The sequence below is a fragment of the Furipterus horrens genome, unplaced genomic scaffold, assembly GCF_987537825.1.
Source record: "Furipterus horrens unplaced genomic scaffold, mFurHor1.1.pri manual_scaffold_6, whole genome shotgun sequence".
Lineage (NCBI taxonomy): Eukaryota > Metazoa > Chordata > Mammalia > Chiroptera > Furipteridae > Furipterus > Furipterus horrens.
Window position 1 is genome coordinate 18882372 of NW_028327176.1, and position 16657 is coordinate 18899028.

The 16657-nt window shown below is 37.9% G+C and overlaps 1 protein-coding gene across 4 annotated transcripts in view; it reads right to left on the reverse strand.

Moving 5' to 3' along the window:
* MEMO1 (mediator of cell motility 1) overlaps positions 1-16657 on the reverse strand; it is a 103515-nt gene that overhangs the window by 22047 nt on the left and 64811 nt on the right. The window lies entirely within an intron of this gene.

The following is a 16657-nucleotide window of genomic DNA, read 5'->3' on the forward strand; positions in this document are numbered from 1 at the left end:
ATAAAACAGAATAAACTGACAAAGACAACCATTTTGTGCTCTAGAAATCAAGTAACAGCACAAAACAAGATCCAAGTTTATTCATGAGAAATGACTGACTACACCTCTTGGGAAGAATAGTGGACATCTGGCATCTTAGGAGGAGCTGTCTCCATTCCACTGCTCTACTCCACCAACATGGTAGTTCTAGCAAGGTGAGACTGGCTGTGAAAAACAGGTACTTCATTGCTGCAGGGGGTTGTCTTTGATTTAAAGCAGAGAGCAGGAAACCCACACCCATAAGGAAGCAGTCTACTCTATTATATTTTATTGATTATATGTACTACCTAAGGCATGCAACTGTTGCAGCCTGAGATTACTGTACCAGTTGAGGCAAACCACAATTCTGAGGCCTACCCAGAAATTTAACAGGGGGGTCCTGGAAAAGAAAGAGTCAAAGAACTTGATAAATTCACATATTCTGAGGAAATTATTGATGCCCTGCACACAACCCTGGCTAGAAGGCACTCCCAAGCTCCACAAGAATGCCAGCTAATTGGGAGGGTGGGAGCGTGTTCAAGAAAAAGTAGAAGACCTGAGAGAGATCACACTCTCACACATCCCTGCTGACTAGAAATCTGCATGTATGGAAAGGGAGAGAGAGAAGACCCAACAGAAAGTAAAGGAAGCAAACTTGAAAACAGTCTGAACTTTGAGTGTGTGACCAGCAGAGGGTCCGAGTTAAGAGTTGGGGTTTACTGGCTCCAGGCATTCAAGCACAAACGCCAACAAATCCTTAGCTAAGCATTAAGCAGGTCAGACAAGGGCAAACTCTAAGAAGCCAAGGTTAACAAATATAAGAAAGAATTCTTTAAAACTGAAGAAATACATCAGTACCTACACACTGTGGTAAAGGGATTCTGCAGTTAGAATCCATGAAAGTCAGTTTTTTAAAAAATGAGTACATGAAAGAAATAACCACCACCACCACCACCTATAAAAAATATATAATAAATCAGAATCAAGTTGTTCTAAAATACTGTGTAAAAAGTCGTTTATTATATTTTATTGATTATACTATTACAGTTGTCCCAATTCTCCCCCCATAGCCCCCCTCCACCTGGTACTCCCAACTCCCTGCAGCAATCATGTCCATGAGACATACATATAATTTCTTTGGCTACTCCATTTCCTATACTGTTCTACACATCCCCTTGCCTATTCTGTCACTACCAATGTACACTTAATCCCTTCATCTTTTCCCCTATTCTCCCAGCTCTCCTTCACCTGGCAACCATCCAAATGTTCTCCATATCTATCATTCTGTTTCTGTTCTGCTTGTTTGCTTAGTTTTTTAGATTCAATTGTTGATAGTTATGTATTTATTACCATTTTATTACCCTGGCTGGTTTGGCTCAGTGGATTGAGCGTCGGCCTGTGAGCTAAGTGTCGCTGGTTCGATCTTCCAGTCAGGGCACATCAGAGAAGGAAAACTCTGACTCCAAAAAACCTCCGCTGCCTTGCGGCATACCTCTTCAGGGGAAAGGCTAAGGGAGTAAACCCCGACAGAAAATCCGGAGCCGGAGTCCCTAAGGTGGTTTGACGTTGTAGTCAACACCGGCAACTCCTGCGGCGCACCTGAAGCCAAGCTGTATTGACTCCGTCTTTCCCTTGGACCCTTCAGCTGCGAAGAGAGGGGGGGTCTGCTGCATGGGCAACAGCAGACCCTCCATATCACCCTGCCCAGGCTCTGTAGCTTCAGCTTCACTGGAGAGGACACTCCAGCGTCATCACAAGATGTCGATTCAACACGGGAGGAGACAGATACCGTGTCACTCCCGAGTTGGACTGCACAACCATTCTCGGCGGTGCAGATAGACTCTTAAGAAGCTACACCATCGTCTCTCGAGACAGACGGCTGCCGACGACGACCATTTTATTGTTCATAATTTTGATCTTGTTTTTCTTAAATAAGGCCCTTTAACATTTCCTATAATAATGGTTTGGTGATGATGAACTCCTTCAGCTTTACCTTGTCTGGGAAGCATTTTATCTGCCCTTCCATTCTAAATGAGAGCTTTGCTGGAGGGAGTAATCTTGGTTGCAGGTCCTTGCTTTTCACTACTTTGAATACTGCTTGCCAATCCCTTCTAGCCTGAAAAGTTTCTTTTGAGAAATCAGCTGACAGTCTTATGGAACTTCCCTGTAGTTAACTAACAGCTTTTCTCTTGCTGCTTTTAAGATTCTCTCTTTATCTTTAACTTCTGGCATTTTAATTATGATGTGTCTCATTGTGGGCCTCTCTCCATTCATCTTGTCTGGGACTCTGTGCTTCCTGGACTTGCATGTCTTTTTTCTTCAACAAATTAGGGAAGTTTTTTCATTATTTTTTCAAATAGGTTTTGAATTTCTTGCTCTTTATCTTCTCCTTCCAGCCCCCCTATAATGCAAATGTTGGTACACTTGAAGTTATCCCAGAGGTTCCTTACCCTATCTTCATTTTTTCTAATTCTTTTTTCTTCTTGCTGTTCTGATTGGATGTCCTTTGCTTCCTTAAGTTCCAAATCATTGATTTAATTCTCAGTTTCATCCACTCCACTGTTGATTCCCTGTAAATTGTTCTTGATTTCTATTAGTGTATCCTTCATTTCTGACTGGATCATTTTTATGCTGTTGAAGGACCCACTGAGTTCCTTGAACATCCTTATGACCAGCGTTCTGAACTCTGCATCTGACAGATCACTTATCTCCATTTGGTTTAGTTGTTTTTCTGGAGTTTTGTTTTGTTCTTTCATTTGGGCCATATTTCTTTGTCTCTTCATTTTGGAAGCCTCCCTGTGTTTGTTTTTATATATTAGGTAGAGCTGCTTTGACTCCCTGTCTTGGTAGTGTGGCCTAATATAGTAGGTGTCCTATAAAGTCCAGTGGCTCAGCCTCCCTTATTAACCAAGGTGGGTACTCGAGTTGCGCCATCCACGAGGCTAAGTATTCCCTCCTCTTATAGCCAAGTAGATTGCTGTCGGCAGGTTAATGGGAGGAAGTTACCCAGGCCAATAAACTAGTGGGACTGGCAGTGACCACTGGCCACCATCCATCCCCCTCCATGGCTTGTAGAGGTGGTTGGGTCAGTGGTGCTCCAATGTGGTAACTGTCCCCTGGGTGCAAAGGCTCTTGGATTTCCCAGGTGGTGCAGGCCAACATCAGCCACCACCTGTGTTCTGTCTGGGGCCATGTGGCATAAGCTATAAAACAATCTGCAAGACAGCCAACTGACCTGGAGTCTGCATGATCCTTCCCCATGTGGGAAGGCCACCCTCCCCTCCACACCCCCACTCTTATTAGGGATTTCTGGACCCAAGGGTAGGTAGGACGACGACCATGTCCAGCTTGAAGCAGCTAGAGGAGCTTGAGACCTTCGCCCATTGTCCTTTACAAGATTACAAAGGGTCTTAATATCTGAGAGGGAGGGATAGTTATTTTTTACGAACCATGGGTATGGACTTGGGGGGGATGCTGGGGGAGGGAGATACTGGGTGGAGGGGAGTAAAGGGGAAAAAATTGGAACTACTGTAACAGCATAATCAATAAAATATATTTAAAAAAAAAAAAAAAAAAAGAAAGAGCAAATCACTTACAATATCCAAATCCTGACTAACACTTGGTTGTAAACTAAATATAAAACTTGGGAAGGTTCATGAAAGGTTTATTAGCACATGTTAAATACAACTTACAGTCACTGAGAATTTAAGATTTGTGTAATATAATCAGTGAATGATTCATAACGTTGTTACAGGTCTCTTTGCACAGAGTGAACCAGTTGCAGATTTAGACCACCCATATGGGCCAAGGGTAGTGTTTACAGCATCTAGATGATGAAATATGCTTGAATACATAATAAATAATCATAATAACAAAAAAAAAAAAAAAAACAATCTGCAGATGGCTGCTACTAGTACCGGGCCTGGGACCACATGGCAAAAGGTACAGGGTTGTGGAATCAGCTGTTGCTTGTTTGAGCAGATTTAGGATGGTCTGAAGCCTGCATCCAGCCAAGCTATTCATATGGAAAAGCCACTGTTAACAGTTTGGGTGGGCCTGTAAGTTGGATGGGGCAAAGCCTTACATAACTGCTAGGGCAGGGCAAACCGTGTGAACTAGGTGGATGGGAGTCTCAGATATGGTGCCACCACACTGTGGCTCTGTGCGGGTGAGGGCTCAGAAAAGGAACAATGGTCGCTGCCTATAGTTGTGTCCAGGAGGAAGCTGTCCCCCAGTTCTCACTTTGATGCCAGGTACTTCAGTTCCCTCTTGTATGCCACTGGTGCCCTTCAAGGTGATGCCCTGGTGCTGGAGCCCAGAGGGGGTGAGTCTGAGTAAGCCTACATGCGGTGCAAGGACATTTAAGAGAAGAGGCCTGAGAACCCCACAGTTTCTTTCCCTGACCAAACCCCCACTGGTTTTTACAGCCAGAAATTATGAGGACTTCCTGGCATTGGAACCCTGGGTTGGGGGGTTGGTGTTGGGCTGGGATCCCTCGCTCCCGAGATATCCCTTCTAATTTTTATCCACCACCTGTGGGTGTGGGACCAGCCCGTTCTGTGTCTCCACTTCTCTTATCCATCTGAATGAATGTGATTTCTTTAAATCCTTAGTTGTCCAACTTCCATACAGCTCAATTTTCAGACGGTTTTGAGTGATAGTTGTTCTGTAGTGTAGTTGTACTTTTGCTACAGTTGTGTAAGGAGGCAAGCTGTGTTTACCTACATTGCCATCTTGACTGGAAGCTTAAAGTCTAATTTCAAGGAAAAAATTATGAGCCAAGGATGGAAATGGGAACAGGTGACCTATTATTTTTTAAAAGTAGCCAGTAGAAGCTGTATCTAAAAGTGGGAATATCTGCTGTCTTAATACCTGCTGTATTATTCTATTTCATCTGCAGCATGCTTGCCTAAACTCCTGCAGATATACTCCAGAGCTGTGATATCCAGTGCGGTAACCAACAGTCACATGTACCGACAGAGCACTAGAAATGTGCTGGTTTCACTGAGAAACAGAATTTCTTTTCATTTTAATTAACTTAAAATTTAAAACACATTAAATTTGGTTATGGGAAAATCTTTATGTAGTTGGTACAACATGGATATGTAAATCTACTTTCTCTAAACTTAATGGAATCTAAATACACATCAAGTACTTTTGGAAAAATTTCAGTATCCAAATTGAGACATGCTAAAGTATAAAATACACACCAGATTTTGAAAACTTAATATTGAAAAGGAACATAAAAGTCTTACTAATGATTTTTCTAATGATCAGATGTTGAGATGATAATATTTTGGTTACTTTAGGTTAAATAAAATATTAAAATAAAAAAAAATAAAATAAAAAATAAAAGTGGGAATAGATATTGGATTTAGCCAAGATTTCTAAAGATTATTATAAATATGCTCAAAGAAATAAAGGAAATCATACTTAAGAGATGTTTTATCATATATTTATCATTGTACATATGACCCTGGCTGGTTTGGCTCAGTGGATTGAGCGTCGGCCTGTGAGCTAAGTGTCGCTGGTTCGATCTTCCAGTCAGGGCACATCAGAGAAGGAAAACTCTGACTCCAAAAAACCTCCGCTGCCTTGCGGCATACCTCTTCAGGGGAAAGGCTAGGGGAGTAAACCCCGACAGAAAATCCGGAGCCGGAGTCCCTAAGGCGGTTTGACGTTGTAGTCAACACCGGCAACTCCTGCGGCGCACCTGAAGCCAAGCTGTATTGACTCCGTCTTTCCCTTGGACCCTTCAGCTGCGAAGAGAGGGGGGGTCTGCTGCATGGGCAACAGCAGACCCTCCATATCACCCTGCCCAGGCTCTGTAGCTTCAGCTTCACTGGAGAGGACACCCTAGCGTCATCGCAAGATGTCGATTCAACACGGGAGGAGACAGATACCGTGTCACTCCCGAGTCGGACTGCACAACCATTCTCGGCGGTGCAGATACTCTTAAGAAGCTACACCATCGTCTCTCGAGACGGACGGCTGCCGACGACGCCGACGACATATGATCACAATGACTAAACTAAATATCAACAAAATAATGCAAACTATCAAAAAGAACCAAATAAAAATTTTAGAATTGAGGGTATAATAATTAAAATGAAAGTCACTAGATGGTTTGAAGAGCTGATTCAATATTACATCAAGAATCGGGATAATAAAGATAAAATAAATTGTGCAATCTGAAGAAGAGAAAAAAAGATTGAAGAAAATAAAGAGAGCATTGGGGACCTGTAAATAAAATGAAACATACCAGGATGTTTACAGTGAGTCCTAGAAAGGCACAATATAAATATTAGAAGTATAACGGCTGAAAACTTTCCAAATTTATTTTAAAACATTAACCTACAGATCAAAAAAAATTTAACAGCCCAAACTAGGGTAAATACAAGAGATCCCCACCTAAATACACCACAAGGAAATTGATGAACACCAAAGACAAGGAAAAAATCTTGAAAGCAGCAAAAAAAAAAAAAAGAAAAAAAAATTCATTATTTATAGAATAACCTTTCAACAAATAGTACTGGGATAACTGCACATCCATATGAAAAATGGTTAACTTAGAACTTTACCTCATACCATACACTCAAACTGGATCACAGACACAACTATAAGAGCTAAAATTGTAATCCTAGAATAGCAGTTAGCAAATGTCTTTTGATAGGGGCCCTGAAGTATGTATTTTAGGTTTCCAGAGCTATACAATCTCTGTAGCCAACTACTCAACTGTCACTTTGAAGAGGAAACAGCTAGAGACAATACAGGGTGGGGCAACTGTAAACCTACTTTTGCCCCACCCTGTATGTGAAATGAATGGGTGTGGCTAAGTTCCAATAAAACATTTACAATAACAAGCTGTGGGCCTGATGTGGTCTGTATGCTGTAGGTTGCTGATTCCTGTTCAAGAAGGTAAAATCTTTATGACTCTGGATTAGGCAATGATTTATTAAACATGAAACAAAAAGCAGAATCCATACAAGAAAAAGAAAAGGAAAAGTGAATTCATCAAAAACGTTTGCTCTTCAACAGACACCACTAAGAATATGAAATGATAAGGTGTACAATGGGAGAAAATCTTTGCAAATCACATATATGAATAAATAACTTGCAGCCAGAATATATAAAAATCTCTTACAACTCAGTAAAAAGACAAATTATAAAATTAAAACTAAAGCAAAATATATGAATAGACTTCTCACAGAAGAAGATACGCAATGGCTAATAATCACCTGAAAAGTTGCTCAACTTTTCAGGCACAGAAGTCATAGGAGAGATGCAAATTAATGCCAAAATGAGGTCACACTGCACATCTATCAAAATAGTTATAACGGAAAAGACTGATATCAGGTATTGGCCAGAATGTGGAGAAACTGACACCCTCATGCACTGCTCCTGCAATATACAATGGTGCTGTCACTTTGGCAAACAATTTGGCAGTTTCTGAGTTACAACATAGACTTATGACACAGCAATTTCATTCCTAACTACATATTGAAAGAAAGTGAAAACATATGTTCACAGTAGACTTTGTACAAGAATGTTTATAACATTATTCCTAAGAGCCAAAAATGAAAATGACCCAACTGTCCATCAACTGGTAAATGGATAAACAAAATGTGGTATATTCATGTAATGTAACCAAAAGTGGAGTGCTCCCTTTAAAAACAAACAGTATCACTATATCACCAATGCTCCTAATAGCACAGAGCATGAAAAGTCTAAATTCTAATGTAAAAATTCTAATACAAAAATGTGAATTCTACAGTTAATATGTAGTTAATTCTAGTTAATAATACTGTATTACATATTTGAAAGTTGCTGAGAGTAGATCTTAAAAGTCCTATGACAAGGAAAAAATATGAATTCTAATTTATTCTAAGTGATAAGAGAATACTTTAATTGCCAGTGTTTTTACTTAAGTAGCAGTACATAATTTAAATTTAAAAATTAATGACATTTTAAACTAGATGAAGTACTATATACAAATAGTTATTTGCTTAATGAACCTGACAATTTTCTTCTCCATGAAAATGCTTCCAATTTCCTAAAGATTTTAGATGAGTCCAGAGCTTCTGAAGCTGAGAATTAAACACATCATAATTACGCCAGTAAGAAGAAAAATTATCCTTATCCCTAAAGGTGCTAAAGCTGTTGCCACAATAATACCATTATATGATTTATTCTTCTTTCCTCTTTTAGACACAAAATAATCATAGGGGAAAAAAGAGAATAAAGCATATGTAGATAAAAAATAAATGGTCATAGTAACTGAAATTGTTCCATTACGACACACAAAAAATTCTTAGCTATATTCTAGAGATCCTCCATGCTCTATTCTAAATAATATCTTACTGATATACACAGGTAATATTCAAAGTATATATGAAAAAGGAAAACTCAGAAACATATAAAGAAAATCCACATTTGCTCTAAAATCTCAGTAAATGACAACAAAAAAAGATTTAACTGCAGGACATGCAAAAATACACAAATAACCAGAAGTATAAAAGTCACAGAATAAGGTGATTCCTACGGGCCCTTCTGGGTGACCAGGCGTCTCCTCTCCCCCTCCCTTCCTTCCCCCTTCCCTTGCTCCTACGGGCCCTCGGAGATGGTCCGAGAGTTTTCTCTTTCCTCCAACTCCCTTTCCCCTCTTCCCTAAACAAAAATTTTTTAAATTGAACTAAATTTTTTTAAAAAGGTCACAGAATAAGAACACATTTGAAAATGGCACTGGTCTTATGGTTGTCATTTACGCTTGACAGAGGCAGAACACCTCAGACTTTTCTATGTCCAGAGACAAGCCATCCACTCTGTTGAAGACTACCGTTAACAAGAACAGATCTTACTTTTCTCTGACCATTTGTAATATTTGAAGACCTTAACTGAGGCCACCATCAGAAAGGGAAATTAAAATCTTAAGATCTAGTACAAACCTAAGGTATAATAAGGGTTAGGATGGCATGTATAAAGGACCCATGGACATGAACAACAGGGTGGGGACTGACTGTGGGAGGGGGCGAGGTGGGCGAGGCAGGGGAGTGCAAAGAGGGAAAGATGGGACAACTGTAATAGAACAATAAAAAATGGGGGGGAATAAAATAAAAAACAAAACAAAAACAAAAAATGGAGGGGGGAAAAAAAGCTATTCAAGGCTTTAAAGAAATTGTACAGAACAGTCCAAAAAGTATCATGCAAAGATATAAACTGGCAATTATTTAATTAAATATTAGTTAAATAACAAAAAAAATTACATTAACTGAATGGTTCTGAAAACATAGCAAGAAAATCTTGCACAAAAGAATTCTTTTTTTTTCACAGAAGAGCCCTTGAATGTTTACCTTCTCTAAATATCTAAATACTTATGATCTCTTCAGACCACCGTGACTTCTCTGTGATGCAGGCATAGTAATGAAGAGCTCATATTTATTGAGCACCTACTATAAGCTAAGTGCTTAGTATCTGTGACCTTATTACAGCCTCACAGAAGGTCTGTGAAGCCCACACTATTACCTACTCCTGTTTTACAGGTGAGGAAACTGAGTTTAGGAGAGGTTAAGTAACCTGTCCAAGGGCAGAAGTTGGGAAGCAGTAAATTCAGAACTTGCACTCTGGACTATCCAGCAACAAAGCGGGTGCTGCTTTTCACCTCTACTTGTGCTGGAGTGAGGAAAACGTGCATATTTGAGGAATGTGACATTAAAGGCAATACTAATACAGAGTTAGAGAGGAAAGAGAAAGAGAAAAAAAAATTCAGAAAGCTGGAATGGCAATATGGCAGCCTGAAACTGGGAAAGAGGAATGGGAATTCTGCAGTACAGTTAACATAGCAGGTCTGTTGTGCAGTCTTTAGGAGGGCCTGCTTGTAAGACTGTCCCTGACTGATATCTGAGAACTTGGCTTTTATAATGTTCCTTATGACGATTAAGGCTGTTTTACCCACTTGGGACACTGTTCCAGCTTGCCTGGATTGTTTATAAAAAATGTGGTCATGGCTAACATCTGCTTTCCTTCTGGGAGTCTGGAATTTCAGTATTGTGGCTAGTTATGCCAGCAGAAAGTGCCTACATAACCAGTCCCCAATTTAAAAAAACAAAAAACAAAGAAACCCTGAACTTTGAATCTTAAAAGCAGGTCCACCTGGCCAGAAACATTACACACACGTTACACTGCTGGAGAAAAGCACGTTCTATTCAGCCCACCCTGTGGAAGAGAGGAATGTTGGAAGCCTGCACCTGGATTCCTCCAGATGCTGCCTAATGTGTCTTTTTCCCTTGCTGGTCCTGCTGTGTATCATGTCTTTTCTAACAAGCCACAGTCAGGAATACAACTGTGACCAGTCTAGTGAGTCTTCAAATGTTGCGAAAGTCTCAAAATAGGTTTTAAAGGCAAAGTGAAATAAAGGAATCATAACTACAAGTTTTAGGGAGCCCTATAGAAAGAATTTCTCTCATCTTTACCTCTTGATCCAATTCACTTTCAGACCATAGTTACATACCTCCAGATTTTATGCAGAATACTTTCACTGAAAAAGAACAAACTAAAAAGATCTAGAAATGAGCAGGCAGAACAGAAGAACTGAGGAAGGGAGGAGAGAGGGAATAAGGTAAGCCACCTGTAACAACTAATATTAACATTTATTATAAATCTTTCCTGTTAGATCAGTTAAGTAAGCATCTAATGAGATTTATCAAAATTAATCTCAAAGGCTGTATCTTTCTGAATTTCCATTTGAGTAGGAATACTGACAAAAAAACTTATTAGGGCAGGCATATTTCAGATACTAGAGAGCCATACTAAATTCTATTTTGAAAACTCAACCATCTGAAACAAAAATAAATGTTTTTAAGCCCTATCATGAATTAGCCTAGAGAAATCCCAGTATTTTGTTAGAAACAAGTCATGATTTCCATGTCCTGTGTTCTCTTAAACTTACACCTATTGCTAGCTTTTCCTTCTCTGATAGCGGGAAGCTACTGGGCCTTAAACTTTTGCATTTTCTTCAAACCATCTTACTCCCCCCACATATAAATATTTACCAAGTTCATATTGATTCTAACCTTTAAATGTCTTTTATAAACTGCTTGTTTTGCTACCCAACTCCCCTCTCCCTTAGTTCAAAGCCTCCATGGTTTCTTTACTAAATTATTTGTATCAATCTCTTCCAACTCTAGTCCATCCCTCATAGTACCATCACACCAGCAAGGAGTAATATTCTTACAGTCAAGCTGTATTCAACTCCCTCTCCCCTGTGCTAAAGAACTTTAACTTGGTCTGTAACAATCATGGAATAAAATACAAATATCTTAAAATGATATTCAATGCCCTTCATAATCTGTTCCCAATGCGCTGTTCCAAATTTCCATTCCTGTCCTCTTACTCGATGTCTCTCTACAGGTAACTTATTCAAATGCCTACAACCCCACGATGGTATCATATATGTGTGAAAAGTTGATAAGATATAAGATAATAGGCAGTGATAGAACCAATATCCAAATAAAAATATTTATATATATTGACAAAACTTTTTCTAACTATGTAGGGCAAATAAGAAGCATCTATAGATAGACCTCAATTACTATGTAAACCTTTATTTTTCAAACTTCCACAAAGGTTCTTTTTCTTTCTACTTTAAGAAAATATTTTTTTCATATTCTTTACAAAGTGTTCCCTCTGATATTTTCAGTACCCATCTGACACCATATGTAGTTATTAGAATATTATTGACTATATTTCCTATGCTATACTTTACATCCCTGTGACTATTTGTAATTATCAATGTGTACTTCTCAATCCTTTCCCCTCAATATCTTCCCCTAACCCTCCAACCCGCACCCCTCTGTTCTCTGTATCTGTGAGTCTGTTTCTTTTCTGTTCTGTTTGTTTCTGTTGTTCTTCAGATTCCATATAAAAGTGAAATCATATGGTATTTGTCTCTCTCTGACTGACTTATTTCACTTAGCATAACATCCTCTAGGTCTATCCATGCTGTTGCAAATGATAAGATTTCGTTCTTTTTTATGGCCAAGTAATATTCCATTGTATATATGTATCACCACTGTTTTCTCCACTTGTCTATTGATGGGCACTTGGGTTGCTTCCATATTTTGGCTATTGAAAATAATGCCACATTGAACATAGGGGTACACAGATTCTTTCAAATTAGTGACTTGGGTTTCTGCAGATATATTCCCAGAAGTGAACTCACTGGGTCATAAGGCAATTCCATGTCTCATTTTGAGGACTTCATACTGTTTTCCATAGTGGCAGCACTAATCTCTATTCCCACCAACAGTGCATAACGGTTCCCTTTTTTCCACATCCTAGCTAACACCTGTCATTTGCCCACAAGGTTCTTAAAGTAAGCTTTGGGCTTTCCTATTCCTATATTTTGTGTTTACAGTACTCCCTTTCCCACAAAAACCTTCTGCACCATTCTGTGAAAATCAGAGCCATCTTCAAAGTCCAGACCGTATCCTCCACTAAGCCTTCTCTGTGCTTCCCTAATCCAGCTATTATCTGTTTGCTCCCATGACCCTTTTTTTGTTCCCATAAGCTCTTCAATTGCACTTATTACGTTTTGAATTACATGTTTATTTATATGCATTTATTAATTCTCCTATAAGGCTATATGCTGAAGAAACATACATGTTTGCTCATTTTTTGTATTCCCCATCAGCCTTTGCTCAAAGATTAGTACCATTAGGTAGCTAATTCAGAGTAACTAAAAATTAAAAATTTTTAGAGTAAATGTCATCTTAAAAATAATCCAATTGTTACATAAATCAGTAGTAAGATTTAAGTGGGGAAAATTACTATTTGAGAACCAAAATGAGTTTTGTTTACTAGCCTACTTAATTAGCCCCCATATATAAAATACATTATTGTCAATTTGTGATTAAAAGAAAGGTCAGAAAAGGAGTCTATTGTGTATTCCTGAGGAGATGGTAACAGTAAAGTAAAAGAAAGTATTTCCCCTACCCAAAGCAGCAAGTTTTAAATAACAAAAGCAGAGCTATCATTTGTAAGAAGTCTTTTTGAGAGAAGGGAAATGATATAGGTCAGAAACACAGATCTCCATAAAGGGAGCACGTTAGAAAAGTAATAAATGAAGGTAAAATAATGTCTTTATGTCATTTCATTTTTCTTATTCTTTATTGATTTAACAGATAACAATTCGTTCAAAATAACAGCAACAATGTATTGGTAATTGTAGCTTATGAATCATGGCAATGCTAAAAAGGACAAGGAGAAATTAGGAATACTCTATTATAAAGTACTTGCCCAGTGAGGCACTGCAGTGCTATTTAAAAGTACACTTACATGCCCTGACTGGTGGGTTGAGTGTCATCTCGCAAACTGAAAGGTCACCAGTTCAACTCCTGGTCAGGGCACATGCCTGGGTTGTGGGCCAGGTCCCCAGTTGGGGGCGTGCACGAGGCAACCACACACAGATGTTTCTCTCCCTCTCTTTCTCCCTCCCTTCCCCTCTCTCTGAAAATAAATAAATAAAATCTTGAAAAATAAAAAAAATTAAATAAAAGTATACTTACATTAGTTGTAAATTTATTCTAGAAACTTTAGAGCAACTACCAAAATATTTGTTTTTTAAAGAAGTATAATTAACATGCTAGGAGAGGCGGGAAATGGAATCAGATAAAGTGATCAGTGAAAACCAGAGGAGGAAAAAAACAGAAGACAAAACAGAAAAAAACAAGGGCAATGAATAGGAAACAGGAAGAAATATGGTAGATATTAATCCAACTATATCAATAATCTTATAACAGGTGAATGGATAGTTGTAATACACCCGTAAAATAGAATATTATTTAGCAATAAAAAAAAAAAAAAAAAGCTACCAAGCCATAAAAAGACATGAAGAAATTTGATGGTGTATTACTAAGTTAAAGAAACCAACCTAAAAGGCTACAAACTGTATGATTCTAACTATGTAACTGTGGAGACAATAAAAAGATCAGTGGTTACCAGGGGTTGAGCTGGGGGAGGTAATGAATAGGGAGGGCACAGGGGATTTTTAGGACAGTGAAACTGTTCTGTGTGATACTATAATGGCAGATACATGACATTAGGCATTTGGCAAAACCCGTAAACTTTATATAACATGAAGAGTAAACCCTAATTAAACTAGAGCTTTAGATAACAATGATGTATCAATATTGGTTCATCAATTTTAACAAATGTACCATTTAATGCAAGATGTTAATAACAGGAAAAACTAGTTAATAGTATTTGATATCACACAAAGGAATCTGATAGTATTCTCACTCAGGTAACTCAAACATATAATTAATTAAATAAACATAAAAATTACATGACTTAGTTTAACTATCTGGGCAAACTATGCAAAATAAAGATTTTTTTACAGTCTAAGTCCCGAAGAGTTATCAAATCCAAACCACACTAAATTAATAAGATTGATTAGAAACTTAAGCAGAAGACAGAACATATTTAAATACACTGCACTGTGTTTCAAGTTGTCCGTGTTCCAACATATCAGTAGTAACAAAAAGTTTTATATGGCTAAGAAGATAATAACATTTTTATAGTGAACATAAGTACTTCTACAGTGCCATATTTCTCAGTTGAACACTTAAAAAATTACTAAAGCATTCTATTTACTCTGCACATTTTTCTGTACAAAAAGGAGTCAAACTGGGGCAAAGAAGCTGTCCTATAACTTGACTGTGCAGATATATTGAGGTGATTTGTCCTGCTGCAATAGACTATTGCACCAAAAAAATGGTATGTACTTAGAAAGGGTACTACTGTATTAATAACAGAAACCTAAACATACCATATTGGCTTTGGACTCACAGATGCAAGAGGAAGCTGATAGGGCAAAGGGACTCGAAACTTAAAGAACATTTAAGAAAATTGCTATAGGAGGCTTGAAGAAAGGTGACTCATATTATATACATGCAGAACAATTAGCATATTTTAAGTCATGTGGGTCATATGAAGTAACTTGAAAGATGAAAACTATACCTAGTGAAACTGTAGATCTAGCCAGGAAGACTTCCAGGCAAAGTATTCAAAGTGTCAACAGGAATTGTCCACCAGAGGAAGAACTGTGGAAGTCCATCTGCAAAGATGGCTGCCAACAATTCCTGCTTTTCCTCTATACACACGCTACTCCCTCATCAAGAGGTGGAATCTGTTTTTCCTTCACTTAAACCTTGGCTGACATTGTGTTCTGCTTTGAAAAACAGATTGCAGTAAAAATGATGCCATGTAGTTTCAGCCTAGGCCTTTAATAGTGTTCTCTTGCTACTCTGAGTCACCATGTAAGGAAATACAGGCTATCTTTTTAGAAAGAGACCAAGAAGAAAGAAAAGCCTGGTCTGATGAACAAACAGATCACCTGAAGAACAAATGAGATGTCTAAACTAAACGCCAGCACTAAGGCTATCTTGGATTTTCTAGCCCATTCAAGCCACCTCAGTCAACATCTTGTGGCAAGGTGTTCCCTGCAAAAACTCCTGACCCCAAAACTGTGAGCAACAAAGCAGCTGTGATTTTAAGCCACCAGGTTTTGGAGCAATTTGTTCCTCAGTAATAGACCACTGATACAGGTAGTGAGTGTAAGCAAAGGCTACGGAAGAGAAGTACTGGGTACTTTCCAAGAGTCAGTATTAGGGATCCTAATGTAATCTGCGAGACAGGGAAGGTTTTCTTAACAAGTGATATACTTAACAGTGGTTATTTAACACTATTTAATAGGTGGGAAATTATGAATAGGAATTTTGTTTGTTGGTTTTAAGTTTCTATTTTTCTAAATATTTCACAATGCACATGTGCTACTTTTGAAATAGTAACAAAAACGTTATTTTGTTAAAACTTCCTTAAGGATGTTGCTGGCAGCTTACTGGTTCTATCCTACTGAAATCTATTAAGTCTAAAATATTTATTTTATAATGACAAAATATACAAACATTTCAGCAAATAACAAGTTGTCTATTATCCTATGTAGTTTCAATTTCACTTACAATTCAAGAAATAAACATGTCACATTGCTTTAACAATTTCTGAAGAATCAGAATGTATTAAAACACAATTAACCTAAAATTATACTGCTTATAATTTAATATTACACTGACTTAGAAACTTCTCCAGATTTAGGTATCATTGTGAACAGATATCAGTAACATAAGACTGAGAGAAGTAAATAATACTCTGATAACAATAGTAGAAATGATCCAAAAAGATTAATAATGTACTAAAACCAACAAGACAAAATTACAGAGAAGTACACGTGTAGGGTTAAAATGAAGTCAACCACAAAAGTACAAGAGGATAAACTAATGCAGCTTAACAATAGGAAAAAGTCTTAGGTTTCTGCTGACCACAGTACATTTGCCACAAGAGCACAAAAAATGTTAATGTAATCTCGAACAAATCCTTTCTGAGAACCTAAAATGCACCATATACTTTACTAAGAGAATACAGTGATGAGATCTAGAGAAGGAATAATCTCATCATATTTAAAACTAGTCAAACTACATGGAATATTAAGTCTATATAAAGAAAATGTTTGAAAAAATTAGAAATGTAACCTATGAACAGAAGACTTCCTAATTTGAATTCTGACCTAAAAGCTCTTAAGACAATT